Genomic DNA, 17,701 nt, shown 5'->3' on the forward strand with positions numbered 1-17,701 from the left:
AGATGCAGGCTTCTGAACTGAGCGCTGATAACAACTCGGGTCGTCCTTCTCCTCTTTAGTCCGAATGACACGGCGTCCCTGATTTCCATAAAGAACTTCAAATTTTGATTTGTCTGACCACAAAACAGTTTTCCACTTTGCCACAGTCCATTTTAAATGAGCCTTGGCCCAGAGAAGACATCTGCGCTTCTGGATCATGTTTAGATACGGCTTCTTCTTTGAACTATAGAGTTTTAGCTGGCAACAGCGGATGGCACGGTGAATTGTGTTCACAGATAATGTTCTCTGGAAATATTCCTGAGCCCATTTTGTGATTTCCAATACAGAAGCATGCCTGTATGTGATGCAGTGCCGTCTAAGGGCCCGAAGATCACGGGCACTCAGTATGGTTTTCCGGCCTTGACCCTTAACGCACAGAGATTCTTCCAGATTCTCTGAATCTTTTGATGATATTATGCACTGTAGATGATATGTTCAAACTCCTTTCTGATATTGCTCCACTATTTGTCGGCGCAGAATTAGGGGGATTGGTGATCCTCTTCCCATCTTTACTTCTGAGAGCCACTGCCACTCCAAGATGCTCGTTTTATACCCAGTCATGTTAATGACCTATTGCCAATTGACCTAATGAGTTACAATTTGGTCCTCCAGCTGTTCCTTTTTTGTACCTTTAACTTTTCCAGCCTCTTATTGTCCCTGTCCCAACTTTTTTGAGATGTGTTGCTGTCATGAAATTTCAAATGAGTCAATATTTGGCATGAAATTTCAAAATGTCTCACTTTCGACATTTGATATGTTGTCTATGTTCTATTGTGAATATCAGTTTTTGAGATTTGTAAATTATTGCATTCCATTTTTATTTACAATTTGTACTTTGTCCCAACTTTTTTCGAATTGGGGTTGTATATACTAAAAGAAAATGGTGTGTTTAAGCATTACATGGGTTGTTGGGAAAACAATTCCACACATTGACACATTCCAACATATACAGTATTTTCATTACAGATGTTTTGTCATGTGAAATTAAGGCCAAGGAAATCAAGACCATGTCTTTCAGTATAGTAGAATAGGGGAGGACTGTTATGTCTCTACCCCATCTCCACCACTACCGTGTTCATAATCAGTTACTGACTTTGAATATGAAAAAGGAATTCAGTACCGCCTGGCTGCATGAAAATGTGCATGCAGCATTGGAAAGTTTATCAATACAGTACATACATTTTGTATTCTATTCATGCATTTATTTGTGTATTGTTTGCATGTAGGCTACTACATTTTGGTAGGAGTAACTGAACTCTTAGTGTCATATGCAAAAGAAACTACTTAATATTAAAGAACTTCAGCAGCTCTGACCTCAGAGAAAGGTAGAGTCTAATGCCCATATATGCATCCACTGGAACCTGTACTGTACGTTTTTGCTTCGTTTCAGAGGCCTGTTGCTTGAATCGCCGCAATGCCCTGTGTGGTGACTGCTTCACCATGGATACAGTGTAGTGGATTTCCAGTACAATTTGTCTTTTTTATAGTTTGTTTTTATTGTTCTTGTTATTCTCTTATTCTCTGATAGAGAAATGTATATAATGTGTGTAATGTGTATAATTGTGTAACATAACGTCTACTACAGTTACATTTACTTCACTCATTTAATGATTTTGGTTTAACCAATTGACAGCATAGACTATGAAATCTTGCTTTTTGATCAATAAAACTTTCAACAAATTCAGGGGGTGCTGTGGAACAGTACGCTAAGGCACCTGCCTACATATGGGTCTGCATGCCTGTGATGGAGTGACCATCACTAGGGTTTGTGGGTGTACTCTGACTGTCACGCCAACAAGCCTGGTTCTTTGATGTAGAGGAAATGCCATGGGACCCTGGCTCATTGCCGACATGGGTCATTTCCCTACCCTACCCCATCTCTGTCTCCCCATCATCGCCAATCTGTTATGGTCAGTGTGCTCTTCTGGGCTGTTGCCTGCTTGGTGGTGAAATTAGAAAGAGAGATACTGGACTTAAATGAGTTTGAGTTAAAGTTTAATGGGAACTTTAATGAGTTTTTAAAAAAATTGAAATAAAGCATGAAGGGCTGCATTTATGTAATGATTGGTCGTGTTTATTTTGGAGACATGAAAAGAGTCCCTCAATTTAGAGATCTGATGTTATTTCATTCCTTAAATGCAAGTATACATCCACTGCTTGATAAGCATCACTTGGAAGCTGCAGCTGTGACTCCACCATCAGAAAGTTGCAGAGATTGTAGATGTCTGTGTCACATGGAACAGTTTGTCTGAATGTGCAATCAGACTGACACAACTGCATATCTGCTCTGTCCACTGGTGAAATGCAGTCTTCACTCCTGTAGAGTTTTGGGAACATGTACATGATTTGGGGTCGACCACTGGGTACCCTCTCATTCTTTGATGGTCTGATGACATGTGAATCCCATACATCAATGGTTTCATCTAATTCATCCTGGAAAAGAGCACATATTACAGAGTTAGAAAACAAGTGGAGTGTTATGCAATTGACTTCAATGTGGGCCATAGGTAAGTGATGAGATCACTTCAAAGAAATGAAAATGGATGTTGGGCTTTATGAGAAATAATTGGAAGTTACGTGTTAAAAGCAGAAAGATGCATGTGCTGTGTAGCACACGTCACTAGTTGAATGCTTGACATAAAAATGAGCATCAACGCGCAGACAGTCGGCCCCTACCTGCTCATTAGATAAATAAAGAAGAAAAGTGGACCACATAAAATGGTTAAAACTAGTTTAACACAATAATGTGACATTTGCAGATTACCTGAATGATGGCCATGAAGCAGAACTGAATTAGATTTCTGTCCAAATATGTTCCACTGAACAAACCCCGGTCTGGGCGGCACGGTGGTGTAGTGGTTAGCGCTGCCGCCTCACAGCAAGAAGGTCCGGGTTCGAGCCCCGTGGCCAGCGAGGGCCTTTCTGTGTGGAGTTTGCATGTTCTCCCCGTGTCTGCGTTGGTTTCCTCCGGGTGCTCCGGTTTCCCCCACAGTCCAAAGACATGCAGGTTAGGTTAACTGGTGACTCTAAATTGACCGTAGGTGTGAGTGTGAATGGTTGTCTGTGTCTATGTGTCAGCCCTGTGATGACCTGGCGACTTGTCCAGGGTGTACCCCGCCTTTCGCCCGTAGTCAGCTGGGACAGGCTCCAGCTTGCCTGCGACCCTGTAGAACAGGATAAAGCGGCTAGAGATAATGAGATGAGATGAGATGAAACCCCGGTCTGTCAGGTCAGTAAACAGGGAGATGTAGAATTCCATTGATTCCCTTTGGAGGAAGCCCCACCAACTCTCAATCCGCTGATTTGCTGTGCTTGCCCCTTCAATGTAGCTGCCAATACCAGAGCCGTCGTGAATGTTGCGACAGAGAAAATGTTGAAAGTCTCTGACTTTACCGTTCTCTGTGCCCCGGTCACCTCTTACGATCCTTGGACAACCACCTAATCTCTGGACGGAATTCATGTAGTAGCCGCCAATGATTTTTGGATCGCTGCTTGTGGTATATGCATTCATCCATATAATTTTTCGAGAGAAACCATCAATGCAGCCGTAGATGCAGATACCAAATGGTTTGAGTTTGTCATAAGAGTCCATATGCCAAATGTAATTGGGACCTTTGGCAAAATAACTTCGGCGATGGAGCCGTCGCCTTCCTCTGAGTTCCACCCCTCTTGGGTCGAGTTCTTTCATAATTAAGCGTATCTCCTCCTTCTTGACTTGAAGCCCATTCTCTTTACATTTGGTGTACATCCACCTGTATCCGCAGAGTTGCCCAGATGTCTGTAACTGCTCTCCAATGAACTGAATAACACGATCCAGCAGGGTGTATCCCTTGCGCCTAAACATACGATTAGATTTCAGAATTCTTTTTAAATGTCTTTCTGACAAAATACAGCCATGTCGACTTGCAAGTAATGCCACAATGTCTTTGTAATACAGTCCTAAAGTGAAATAAAGATGTACTAAGTCATGAATTGCCATGTTCTACCTGCGCAGCCTGCAGTCCGACTAGAAAGTTTCAGGTGCACTCAAGAAAGTTTCTGGTGCGCACGCGAAAGTTTCTGGTGCGCTCGAGAAAGTTTCTGGTGCGCACGCGAAAGTTTATGGTGCGCATGCGAAGGTTTCTGGTGCGCACGAGAAAGTTTCTGGTGCGCTCGAGAAAGTTTCTGTTAGGACTGGGACTGTTTTGGCCTCTAGAGGCCACTGTCATTTCCTTTTCTGGTCATGTTTGTTTTGGGCCTCTAGAGGTCACCACTGTGTTCTGTGTTTTGTTTTTGTCTTATTGCCTGTTTCCTGCCCCGCCCTGTCCTTAATTAGTTTGTGTATTTATACTCCTGAGTTCAGTCCTCTTGTCACGGAGTCTTTGTGCTGTTATGTTTAGCTCCAGTTACCTCTGTTCCGTGTTCCTTGCCTTTGTCTTTTTGGTTTTGCACTTTGCTTTTCTTTTTGGACTTTTTGGACTTTGCATTTACTGTTTTTTGGATCTTCTGAGCGTTGGTATTTTTGCCTTTTCTTTTCTAGTTTTTTGGCTTTTGTATTTGACTTTGAACTTTTGGATATTTTATTTTTCCCTTCATCTTCTGAGCGTTTTTTTGGATTATATTTTTTTGGGACTGTAAATATTGTAAATAAACTTTTTGATACTTTTCTACTTCCGCCTCACGCCTCTGCACTTGAGTCATTCCCCTGGTGGCCTAGTGGGGGTTTGCTGGATTATCACACCAGCGAACCAGGTTCGAATCCCAGCAAAACCCTAACAGAAATACTCCGTCATGACCGACTCAGCAGAGGCTTCTTCATCTGTCTACCCGGCCAACCTTCAGGGAATGATGGCTGCGTTAACATGCCTCAGATCCACCATGGACACTCATGGACGGACTCTCGCAAGCCAACGTGAGACCCTTGCTCGCCACGAGGTACTGCTTCAGCAGATTGGGAGAACCCTGGCACAGCTGACTTCTCTGCCCCATCTCCTCCGCCTGATTCTGCTCCTGCTCCACCATCCACTCCTGCTCCAGTGCCTCCTGCCATGCTGCCTTCTTCACCTCGCGAACCCAGCCTTCCTGCACCACAGAGGTATGACGGCAAGCACAGTGAGTGTCGAGAGTTCCTTACCCAGTGTCAACTCACCTTTGAGCTTCAGCCTACCACCTACACTACGGATTGCCGCAAGATTGCCTTTGTGATAACCTTGTTAGCTGGTAAGGCGCAAGCCTGGGCTACTGCTATCTGGCAGAGACCTGGCAGGGACCTGAGTGCTCTGATTTCCAGCTGTTTACTGAGGAGATGCTGCGTGTCTTCGATCAAGCAGACATCAGTAAAGACGCAGCCAGAAAGCTCATGTCCATCCGGCAAGGGGGAAGCGTCGCAGATGGTGTCATCTCATTCCGGACACTCACAGCAGTAAGTGGATGGAACGAGACTGCCCTGGTGTCAGCCTTCCACCATGGTCTGTCTGACCCCATCAAAGATGGTCTGGCTTCTATCGGATGCCCAAGTGACCTTGAAACACTGATCTCACATTCTACTCATCTGGACAACAGGATGAGAGAACGCCGCCAAGTCCTGAGCCTCCCTAGCCTCCCTGCCTCTACCTGGAGCCCGTCTACCTCCTCCAGTGACTGTCCAGAACCCATGCAAGTGGGTCGTACTTGCCTCTCCGCATCTGAGAGGGAGCGCAGAAGAAGGGACAAGTGCTGCATCTACTGTGGCAAGCCTGGTCACTTCCGAGCATCATGTCCCTAACTCTCGGGAAAAGGACCGCTCCGTCCAGCCGAGGGAGGGCTGTGACGGGGCCTACCCTCTCTCCCGGACTCCCTGGCCAAGGAATCTACATCCCGGTCTCCATCTCCTGGGGTGAGTCCGTCCACTCTTGTCAAGCTTTGTTAGACTCAGGGGCGGCTGGAAACTTTATGGATATCCACTTCGCCCAAAGCATCAATGTCCCGACTGCGCCTCTTGAAGTCCCACTGTCTGTGTCTGCCCTCGATGGCCAAGCGTTAGGTGATGGAAGAGTCACCCAAGTTAGTTCTCCAGTCTTCCTCCAGTCTCAAGGTCACAAGGAAGAAATATCCCTGCACCTTATTCATTCACCAGAGTTCCCAGTTATTCTAGGCCTTCCTTGGCTTACTCGCCACAACCCTCGCATAGACTGGGTAACAAGCCAGGTTGTGGAATGGGGCCCTGCATGCCATGCCTCTTGTCTGCTCTCTAGCTCTCCTGTGTCTCCTGCCGAGCCCCCTGATCTCACCGAGTTATCTCAAGTTCCCACAGAGTACTGGGATCTCAAGGAGGTCTTCAGCAAGAGCAGGGCCGCTGTTCTTCCTCCGCACCACGCCTATGACTGTGCCATCGACTTGATCCCTGGGACTACTCCTCCTCGGGGCCATCTGTTCTCCCTCTCTCAGCCAGAACGCAAGGCCATGGAAGAGTACATCAAGGAAGCCTTGGCCTCTGGGTTCATTCGACCCTCCACCTCACCCGCTGGTGCTGGCTTCTTCTTTGTCGGCAAGAAGGATGGGGGTCTCCGGCCATGTATTGATTATAGGGGCCTGAACAAGATCACCGTGCGCAACCAATATCCCCTTCCGCTGATGTCCACAGCATTCGACCTGCTCCAAGGCACCACCATCTTCACCAAGTTGGACTTACGGAACGCATACCACCTCGTCCGTATCCGACAGGGAGACGAGTGGAAGACCGCCTTTAACACCCCATCAGGGCACTACGAGTACCAGGTTACGCCCTTCGGACTCACCAATGCACCAGCTGTTTTTCAGGCCCTTATCAACAACGTCTTGAGGGATATGATTAATCCATACGTTTTTGTCTACCTCGACGACATCCTTATATTCTCCAAGACCTTACAGGAACACTGCCACCATGTCCGCCAAGTCCTCCAGAGACTCTTGCAGAATAATCTGTTTGCTAAAGCCCAGAAATGCGAGTTTCATGTCCCCGAGGTCTCCTTCCTGGGATTTATCGTACGAAAGGGGCAACTCCAAATGGACCCAGCCAAGACCCTGGCCGTCCGGGACTGGCCTACTCCCAAGTCCGTTAAGGAGGTTCAGCGGTTCTTAGGATTCGCTAACTTCTACCGCAAGTTCATTAGGAACTTCAGTTCCGTAGCTGCACCTATATCGGACCTCACCAAAAGGACTGGTGGCTCCTTTGTCTGGTCCCCTCAGGCGGAAGAGGCGTTTAATGACCTAAAACACTGCTTTTGCACGGCACCCATTCTGGTTCTCCCGGACACCTCCCAACCATTCATCATGGAGGTGGACGCCTCGGACAGTGGTGTCGGCGCGGTGCTCTCTCAATACTCGGAAGGGAAGCTGCACCCCTGCACTTACTTCTCCCACCACCTGAGCCCTGCGGAGTCCCGCTATGATGTGGGGGATCGGGAACTGCTAGCGGTCAAACGAGCCCTTGAGGAGTGGAGACACTGGCTGGAGGGAGCGCAACATCCATTCCTGGTGTGGACGGACCATAAGAACCTGGAGTACCTCCAGCAAGCCAAGAGGCTGAACCCACGACAGGCTAGGTGGGCTTTGTTTTTCAGCCGCTTCAGCTTCACCCTATCATACCGCCCGGGCTCTAAGAACACCAAACCGGACACGCTCTCCAGGCTGTTCTCGCCCAACAACAGGGAGAGTGAAGTTGGGCCTATCATCCCTATATCCCGGATTGTGGCTCCTGTCCGCTGGGGTATTGAGGAGACCGTTCGACAAGCTCAATGCCGGGACCCTGATCCTGGGACGGGGCCACCGGGCCTCCTGTACGTCCCTCGTCAAACCCAGGCCAAGGTTCTCCAGTGGGGTCACTCTTCCCCTCTCACTGCCCACCCGGGAGCTCGGAGGACCCTGGAATTCCTGAAAAGACGCTTCTGGTGGCCTAACATGGAGAAGGAAGTGAGGTCATTCGTCCTGTCTTGTGAGGTCTGCACCAGAACCAAGATCCCACGACAGCGTCCCCAGGGTCTCCTGCATCCTCTGCCTATTCCCCGGCGTCCCTGGTCCCACGTGGCGGTCGACTTCATCACGGGTCTCCCTGAGTCTCAAGGTAACACTATCATATTAGTCATAGTGGACAGATTCTCCAAGGCCTGCCGCTTTATTCCACTGTGCAAACTCCCCTCTGCCCTTGACATGCTAAATTGTTGTTCACTCATGTCTTCTGAGTTTTTGGTCTCCCTCAGGAAATCGTCTCTGACCGGGGGCCCCAGTTCTCCTCCCGAGTATGGCATGGCTTCTGCAAGAGCATTGGGGTCACTGCCAGCCTCTCCTCTGGGTTCCACCCCCAGTCCAACGGTCAGACGGAGAGGCTCAACCAGGACCTGGAAACCACCCTGCGAGGACTGGCTATGGATAACCCGACATCGTGGAGCACCTGGCTGCCATGGGCAGAGTATGCCCACAACACCCTGCAGTCATCGGCCACCAAGCTGTCGCCGTTCCAGTGCCAATTCGGGTTCCAGCCACCTCTGTTCCTGGACCAGGTGGAGGACGCTGGGGTGCCCTCGGTCAACCATTACGTGAGACGGTGTCGCAAGACCTGGAGCAAGGTCAGGAGGACACTCATCCAGACCTCCAGTACCAACCAGACTCAGGCCAACCGCCATAGGAGACCTGCCCACACTTTCCGCCCTGGGCAGCGGGTTTGGCTGTCCACCAAGGACCTTCCGCTGCGGGTGGAGAACCGCAAGCTTGCTCCTTGCTACATTGGCCCCTTCAAGGTTGTACGCAGAGTTAACCCTGTCTCCTACCGGCTCCAGTTACCACGTACGCTAAGGATCAACCCCACATTCCATGTTTCCCTGTTGCGGCCTGTACTGACATCCACGTATGCCCCTGCCCCTAGGAACCCCCTGCCCCCCCGCATCTTCCAGGGTCAGACTGTGTTCACCGTGCGCCACCTGCTGGACTCCCGCCGGGTTCGCGGGGGCCTCCAATATCTTGTGGACTGGGAGGGCTATGGCCCTGAGGAGAGCTGCTGGGTCCCAGCTCGGGACATACTCGATAAAGAACTTTGTCGGGACTTCCATTCGGCCCATCCTGATCGTCCTGGGAACGTCAGGAGACGCTCCTAGAGGGGGGGGGTCCTGTTAGGACTGGGACTGTTTTGGCCTCTAGAGGCCACTGTCATTTCCTTTTCTGGTCATGTTTGTTTTGGGCCTCTAGAGGTCACCACTGTGTTCTGTGTTTTGTTTTTGTCTTATTGCCTGTTTCCTGCCCTGCCCTGTCCTTAATTAGTTTGTGTATTTATACCCCTGAGTTCAGTCCTCTTGTCACGGAGTCTTTGTGCTGTTATGTTTAGCTCCAGTTACCTCTGTTCCGTGTTCCTTGCCTTTGTCTTTTTGGTTTTGCACTTTGCTTTTCTTTTTGGACTTTTTGGACTTTGTATTTACTGTTTTTTGGATCTTCTGAGCATTGGTATTTTTGCCTTTTCTTTTCTAGTTTTTTGGCTTTTGTATTTGACTTTAAACTTTTGGATATTTTATTTTTCCCTTCATCTTCTGAGCGTTTTTTTGGATTATTTTTTTTGGGACTGTAAATATTGTAAATAAACTTTTTGATACTTTTCTACTTCCACCTCACGCCTCTGCACTTGAGTCATTCCCCTGGTGGCCTACTGGGAGTTTGCTGGATTATCACACCAGCGAACCAGGTTCAAATCCCAGCAAAACCCTAACAGTTTCAAACGCGCACGAGAAAGTTTCAGGTGCGCACGACATACGCTTAGGTTTTTTTTTACTCGCACATGTCCTTTTAAGGGCTCCGTAAAATGTCTGATGTTGCAGGGAGTTTTCCAAAAAATTGCGATGAAAGTTGCGGTGTTTAAGTTTTTGTTGCGATTACATTGCGGGAGGAAGTGAAAGTTGCAAGAAATTGTTGCGATTTTCTCTTTTTGTGATTAAAATTGAATGATATGTTAAATATTAAGTTATTACTGAAAAACTATTGATTAAAAAAACAAAGACACAGAAATGGTCCTATAAACAACTTTACCAATATAAAAGATTACCAGGACTACAAAAATGCAGAAAAATAGGCTTTACTTATCCAAATGCACCTGTTGGTTCAAAAGTTAAAGTGCAGAGAACCTCACAGCACAACATGAAGTTACCTTAAAATATAATATAAATGCCTCAGCTTTCATGTAAGAAAAAAAAAACTATTAATACTAGTACTGTGTGCATGCAGTCTCTCCTGAAGACTAAATTAAACAATAATTATAAACTAATAAAATAAATGGCTCAGGCTTCATAGAAAAAAAAAAAATTTAACAGAATCTCACAGTATGATGCTGAAGCTGCCTAAACAATGGAAAATAAAATACCATTTAGGCAAAAATGTTGGCATCCATTAATTTCTTGTATTAAGTTAAAAAAATAATGTAAAGTGCACACAGTCCTTCACTGTAAACATAACACACTTTCAGTAACAGAATTTAAGCCTATATAAACACTGACTCACGCATGCTGCTTCTCTTGAACGTATACATGGAAGTAAGGCGGAAGGTAGTTTGTCGACGTCACCTCAAGACGACGCCAACGATTGGTCAAATTTGCGGGAAAGTTGCGGTGATTGGATATAATTGCAACACTGCCCTGAATTCGCAGGGATTGGTTGAATTTGCGTTGAAGTTGCAAATCTCAATATTGCGAAATTCTGGAGGGTCTGAAAATATAATGGTAGAAATAAGTATTTAAAAGCATGGGAACTAGGTTACAATGGAAGAAAAATAGGGAACATTTAATTAGTGGGATGTATTGAAGGATGAAGAAACAAAGCAGGAAGGGTCACCAGAAATTGTATAAAAGAGACCGTGGTTAGCCCAAGAATTTGGTCTACTTCTGATGAGTCTCACTGACTGATGCTTTGATAGAACCAGGCTCAATAGACTTCATTCCTGGAATGAACTCTTGGCTGTGGTTTTTGCCTGCAATAAACTGCTGACTCTTGCTACCAAGGACTCCAGATAAGTTGTTTGACTTTCTGAATCTTTGTTTTAGTAACTTTAATTTAGCTTCAACAGTTATTTAATTAAGGTTTTACAAATAATAATTAATAAATCTGAAGTGTTAAGAGTTACAAGGACCTGAGGAGGAGACCGCATCCTGGGTGTATTTTCCTGCCACAGGAAAATTGGCAAGCCAGTGAGGAGGTTGACAGGGAAAGGTGGCCCATGGGGTCAGGGTCATGGACTGTGTCCAGCTGGATCACAGTGCTTTATAGAAAAAGATAAACAGAGACTTGTTTTATCGGATTCTGCACTTAGTGTGTGAAGGCAGACTTTGGTCAGAAAGGTGACAACCGGGCAGCCAGAACCTAGCCTGGGCCCGCCCATCCTAAGTGTGACGTAACACGAGGGCCTGTTGCGAGCTTAGTCTGGCAAGGCAAGCTATCTCCAGCTCTTCCAAGCTCCCGAAAAATCGGGAGCCAATCAACTTTGAGCATCTCCAACGGCCCTGGGCAGAGGCGTGTTCAAGGCAGTGACGTAGTAGAACTGCGACCGGAAGCCATAGATTGTTTACAGAATCTATGCCGGAAGCGCTTCGTTCATTAGAAACATTACGAACATGGAGCAGCGGCAAGCCTTTGACACAGCAGTAGATGCTGTATTGAAAGCATTCAATGGGAAGCAAAGAGCAGCCCTGGAGGTATTTATCTTCTTCCTGTTACTCGAGCAGTTTCCATCGCGTCACATACGTCAGAGGAAAGAGTGATGTGATTGGTTTAAGCTTTGTCACAGCCTTTTCTGGCTTCGACCAGTAGCAAACTGAGGCATTTCAGGGAGGCGGGTCAACCACGCCTTTGGGAAACGGTTGGGCTTAATATCTTTGCCAGTCCAAATGCTCGCAGAGCTTTGAAGTCGCGTTAGCCAGACTAGCCAGAACCCAATGACCTTTGAGCCAGTAGTAAGGAAAATATTAGAATTTGCTTAAAAGAAAATAGACCTGGGAGGCTTCCGGTTTGGTGAGCATGTGTAAGCGGCGTAGTCTCTGTCTCCCGTAACTCAATTTTGCAAAAACCTGTATTTTTATTATACCCTCAATGACCCAAGTAAGAACTGACGCCTTATAAACTCATTATAACATCGTGTTGCCAGGAATAATGTCAAAATCAGCAAAACAGCTAAAGAAGAGTGAGAATGATGCTCCGAGTGCCTGTGCTAGCATATGCTTAACTAGCATCAAAGGCCTGCTGGAAAAACACAGAGCTAGCATAGCGACGAACCTTAAAAACTCCTTCGCTGCCCTGGAGTCGAGACTGGAAAAAATGCAGACCACTATGTTAGATCACGGACAATGTATCATCTCACTGGAAACCAGCGCCGAGTGTATTCGCACTCTGGAAGCGAGGTTGGTAGCTCTGGCCGATAGCTACAATAAGCTACTAGTGAAGACACGGGACCTTGAAGGCCAGAGCTGCAGGAATAATATCCGAATCATTGGCCTTCCAGAATCAATCGAGGGTCCGACACACACTATGTTTTTTCGAAGCTGTTAACTAAACTACTTGGGGAGGAGATCTTAGAATCCCCTCCCAAGCTTGACCGGGCACACAGGGTGCTAACCGCCAGGCCACAACCAGGATCGCAGCCGAGGCCAGTGATTATCCGCCTACACCACTATTGGATTAAGGATTTAATCATACAAGAAGCCCACAAAAGAGGGAAACTACAATATAAAAGAGCCCCTGTCCAGATTTTTGAAGACTACACCCCGGAGGTGGTTGAAGAATGTGCAAAATACCAGGTGGTGATGGCAGAACTGTACAACCTTTCTCTCAGGCCTGCACTACTTTTTTCAGCTCACCTTCAGATATCACACAGCGACAGGACAAAGAAGAGGTTCTCCTCCCCAGAAGAAGCCGCGGCATTCGCCTCAAGCTACAAACAGAGCCCGGGGCCTAACTAGCTTAACCAGCTAGGCTAAGCATATACAGCACCATGGCAGCTCTGGTAAGGCGTAAGGTCACCGTTAAGTTTAATTTTTGACCACCTATGCATAACAGGCCAGAGGTATATGACTGTTATTAAATACTAACCATCATGTAATAACAACATGTACTGTAACTGAAAACTATTTGCTCTGGACTAATGATAACCATGGCCATAACTACCATTGAGAACACTGAGGTCATGTCCTCGGTATTTTTTTCAGAAATTTAAAATTGGTCTACGCTGAATTCAAGCAGTGATCAATGTAAACCGCAGCGTCCACATCCACATGTCATCTGTATTTCCCCCCAATAAAATTCACATTTGTCTAATGTCATCTGAAATCTCTCAGCCTCTATCTCTATCGTTGCCATGTCTAACGCAGTGTCACGCGATGTAGCCTATACTAGTGTCGGCCGGGGAAGTTGGGTTTTGGATAAAACCGGCAGGGTGTAGTCTACGCTCTATCACATATGCCTACCAAGGGCGCAGATGGCACTGGGGACAGGGGGGGACATGTCCCCCCCCCGGATTTATATTGACCCCTATTTGTCCGCCCCACCCACCATCCCTACGTAAGGCGCCAAACATGGGTAGAAAAAGTGAGGATTAATGTGCCCTTTCCACAAAAGTTGGGATGGGGCAACAAAAGACTGGGAAAGATGCGGAATGCTCAACAAACAAACAAAAAAAAACACCCGTTTGGAACATTCTACAGGTAAACATGAATTGGGGTTGTAAATAACAATGGTTCATAGCCATCATATGCATGCATGTCAATGCTCTTTTAAATATCAACACACCCACAATTAACCATATATTGGAATTAGGATTCAGACATTGTATTAGTGCTTCACAGAAAGATGTATTTTAATCCATAAAATAGTAGCACAGTGGTGCAGTAGGTAGTCCAGACACATGACAGTTCCAAGATCCTGGGGTTGATACTGAGCTCAAGTTATTGTCTATGTGGAATTTCTTTGCATGTCCTTCCCATCCCCATGTGTCCTTCTTCTGGGGTCTCTGGTTATCTCTCACCTCCGAAAAATAGGCCAGTAGGTGGACTGGCTAAGATAAATTGCTCGTGTGTGAATGCATCTGTGCATGGTGCCCTGCTATGGACTAGCCTCCCAACCAAAGTGAATTCTTGCCTCATGGCCAGCATTCCCACGATAGGCTCTGAATCCACCAGGCCCATGACCAGGATGAGTGCTTACTGATAGTGAGTAAGTAACAAATTGTGTGTTACTGGGTGTACTCAATGCATGAGTTACCCAGCTTAGAGTGGTGCTTGAAAGTTTGTGAACCCTTGAGAATTTTCTATATTTCTGCATAAATATGACCTAAAACATCATCAGATCTTCACACAAGTCCTAAAAGTAGATAAAGAGAACCCAGTTAAACAAATGAGACAAAAATATTATACTTGGTCATTTATTTATTGAGGAAAATGATCAAATATTACATAGCTGTGAGTGGCAAAAGTATGTGAACCTTTGCTTTCAGTATCTGGTGTGACCCCCTTGTGCAGCAATAACTGCAACTAAACGTTTCCGGTAACTGCTGATCAGTCCTGCACACAGGCTTGGAGGAATTTTAGCCCATTCCTCCATACAGAACAGCTTCAACTCTGGGATGTTGGTGGGTTTCCTCACATGAACTGCTCGCTTCAGGTCCTTCCACAAAATTTTGATTGGATTAAGGTCAGGACTTTGACTTGGCCATTCCAAAGCATTAACTTTATTCTTCTTTAACCATTCTTTGGTAGAATGACTTGTGTGCTAAGGGTCGTTGTCTTGCTGCATGACCCACCTTCTCTTGAGATTCAGTTCATGGACAGATGTCCTGACATTTTCCTTTAGAATTCGCTGGTATAATTCAGAATTCATTGTTCCATCAATAATGGCAAGCCGTTCTGGCCCAGATGCAGCAAAACAGGCCCAAACCATGATACTACCACCACCATGTTTCACAGATGGGATAAGGTTCTTATGCTGGAATGCAGTGTTTTCCTTTCTCCAAACACAATGCTTCTCATTTAAACCAAAAAGTTCTATTTTGGTCTCATCCATCCACAAAACATTTTTCCAATAGCCTACTGGCTTGTCCATGTGATCTTTAGCAAACTGCAGACAAGCAGCAATGTTCTTTTTGGAGAGCAGTAGCTTTCTCCTTGCAACCCTGCCATGCACACCATTGTTGTTCAGTGTTCTCCTGATGGTGGACTCATGAACATTAGCAAATGTGAGAGAGGCCTTCAGTTGCTTAGAAGTTACCCTGGGGTCCTTTGTGACCTCGCTGACTATTACATGCCTCGCTCTTGGAGTGATCTTTGTTGGTCGACCACTCCTGGGGAGGGTAACAATGGTCTTGAATTTCCTCCATTTGTGCACAATCTGTCTGACTGTGGATTGGTGGAGTCCACACTCTTGAGAGATGGTTTTGTAACCTTTTCCAGCCTGATGAGCATCAACAACACCTTTTCGGAGGTCCTCGGAAATCTCCTTTGTTCGTGCCATGATACACTTCCACAACCATGTGTTGTGAAGATCATACTTTGATAGATTCCTGTTCTTTAAATAAAACAGGGTGCCCACTCACACCTGATTGTTATCCCATTGATTGAAAACACCTGACTTTAATTTCATCTTCAAATTAACTGCTAATACTAGAGGTTCACATACTTTTGCCACTCACAGAATATATAATATTGGATCATTTTCCTCAATAAATAAATGACCAAGTATAATATTTTTGTCTCATTTCTTTATCTTGATTCTCTTTATCTACTTTTAGGACTTGTGTGAAAATCTGATGATGTTTTAAGTCATATTTATGCAGAAATATAGAAAATTCTAAAGGGTTCACAAACTTTCAAGCACCACTGTATGCCACTTGGAACAACAAGGAACATATGCATGGCTGCTGTTTGTGGACTATAACTCCACATTTAATACCCTCTTACCCAGCAGAGTGTTCACCAAGATGTCCGACCTGGGTGTACAGCACGACATCTGCCTGTGGATAAAGAACTTTTTGACAAACCAGCCACAGTCAGTCAGGATGGGTCCCAATCCAGCTGGCAGATTGATCCACAGAAATCCCGGTGGTCTGACGAGCTCCAATAGGATATTGTGTCTGGGGTCTTCCTGATTGAAAACACAGTTTCTGGGCATGGAACTGATGACAAGCAGTTCATGCCAGCTGTATTTTACATATGCCTGAGCATCCTTGGCACTTAATAGAAAGTAGACTGTCAGAAAACTAATTAAAGAGTACCGATATGTAGTGTGCTGAGCTGCTGCATGTGTCTAAGCCACCATCTTGGATCATGGCTGGACAGAGAAATATTGCACTCTTCCAAATCTTGTATTCAAAACTGTCTGTGCACTCCCAAGCTCATTGTTGCTTCCACCTCTGTAGAGGGTCCTGCAATCACTATTACCAACATTCCGGAGAGTTGAACCTCAGTTGTCCAGCAAGGCAAGGGCGCAGATGGCACTGGGGACGGGGGGGAACATGTCCCCCCGGATTTATATTGACCCCATTTGTCCCCCCCACCCACCATCCCTACGTAAGGCGCCAAACATAGGTAGAAAAAGTGAGGATTAATGTTCCGTTAGTTAGGCTAACTTACATTGCAGCACAAAGTTGAAATGGCAGCAGCAATAGCCTTGTCAGTGATCAATCCACATTACACCGATTCAAGAAGGGGAAAGGCTGGAGCAGATCCTTGCAGAGTTGGGAAAGAGTTTCTGATACGACTAATGGTGCGTTCAGTTGTACTCGTAATTTGGAAGTTTGAAGTCGGAAAAGCATTGAAATCTAGCATCTACCAGCATAAACGTTGGGGTTTTCGTTTTATTTCATTAACTCTCCATTTTTTAAAATTCCATGTTCCATGATTTCCCAGTTTTTAAACTGGGAAGCGCTCAGTTCTGAGGTTATGTTGTTCGGAGCTCCAAGTTCCCACTTCCAATGTAAATGTAACGCACCATCTCGACCCCGGGGTCCTAAGGGGAGCTGGGGACTTTGCCTGTCGCGGTAACCATAGTGATCATAAACAACTGTCTAATGACTGAGCTGGTGATCTTTCTGCCACATTAAGCCAGAGAAAAGGGAAAAAATCACAGCGTTTGTTTCAAGAACCAAAAGATGTAAATATCCTATGCCTGTTGCCTGTTGACTTTCCCAGATGTGACAAATATTTGTTTTGTAATGTTGAGTAGCTAGTCTGATAATAATAAGAAGGAATTTGGACTTACCTGAAGTAGGCTAAATGTAAAATAACAGCATTCTAGGCTGTAGGTGAATATCTTTTAATGTTGTTATTTTTATGTATAATGTTATTTTAGTAAGCAGCAACTGTTAACTGAAATTATGAGATTTAAGATGTTAACATTGTCCTCCTGGCCTGCAGGCAATCCCTGGTGGGGTCAACAATGAAAAAACAAAAAACAATTACAGCATTTTTTTTCAAAAACCGAGCAATGCAAGTATCATATTGCCTGTTAACTTTCCCAGATGTGGCAGATATTCTTTTTATAATGTTGAGTAGCTAGTCTGACAATAATAAGAAGGCATTTGTATTTACCTGAAGGCACAAGTATTAATCATTTAAATTTTTTTTTTGTTATTAATTTTTGGACATTCCCTTTTTGTTAGAAGTTACAGTTAAAGTTTTTGTGATGAGATTCTTCATCCTGCTGAGATCAGCAA

This window comes from Neoarius graeffei, chromosome 10 (genome assembly GCF_027579695.1).
Source record: "Neoarius graeffei isolate fNeoGra1 chromosome 10, fNeoGra1.pri, whole genome shotgun sequence".
NCBI classification, from domain to species: Eukaryota; Metazoa; Chordata; class Actinopteri; order Siluriformes; family Ariidae; genus Neoarius; species Neoarius graeffei.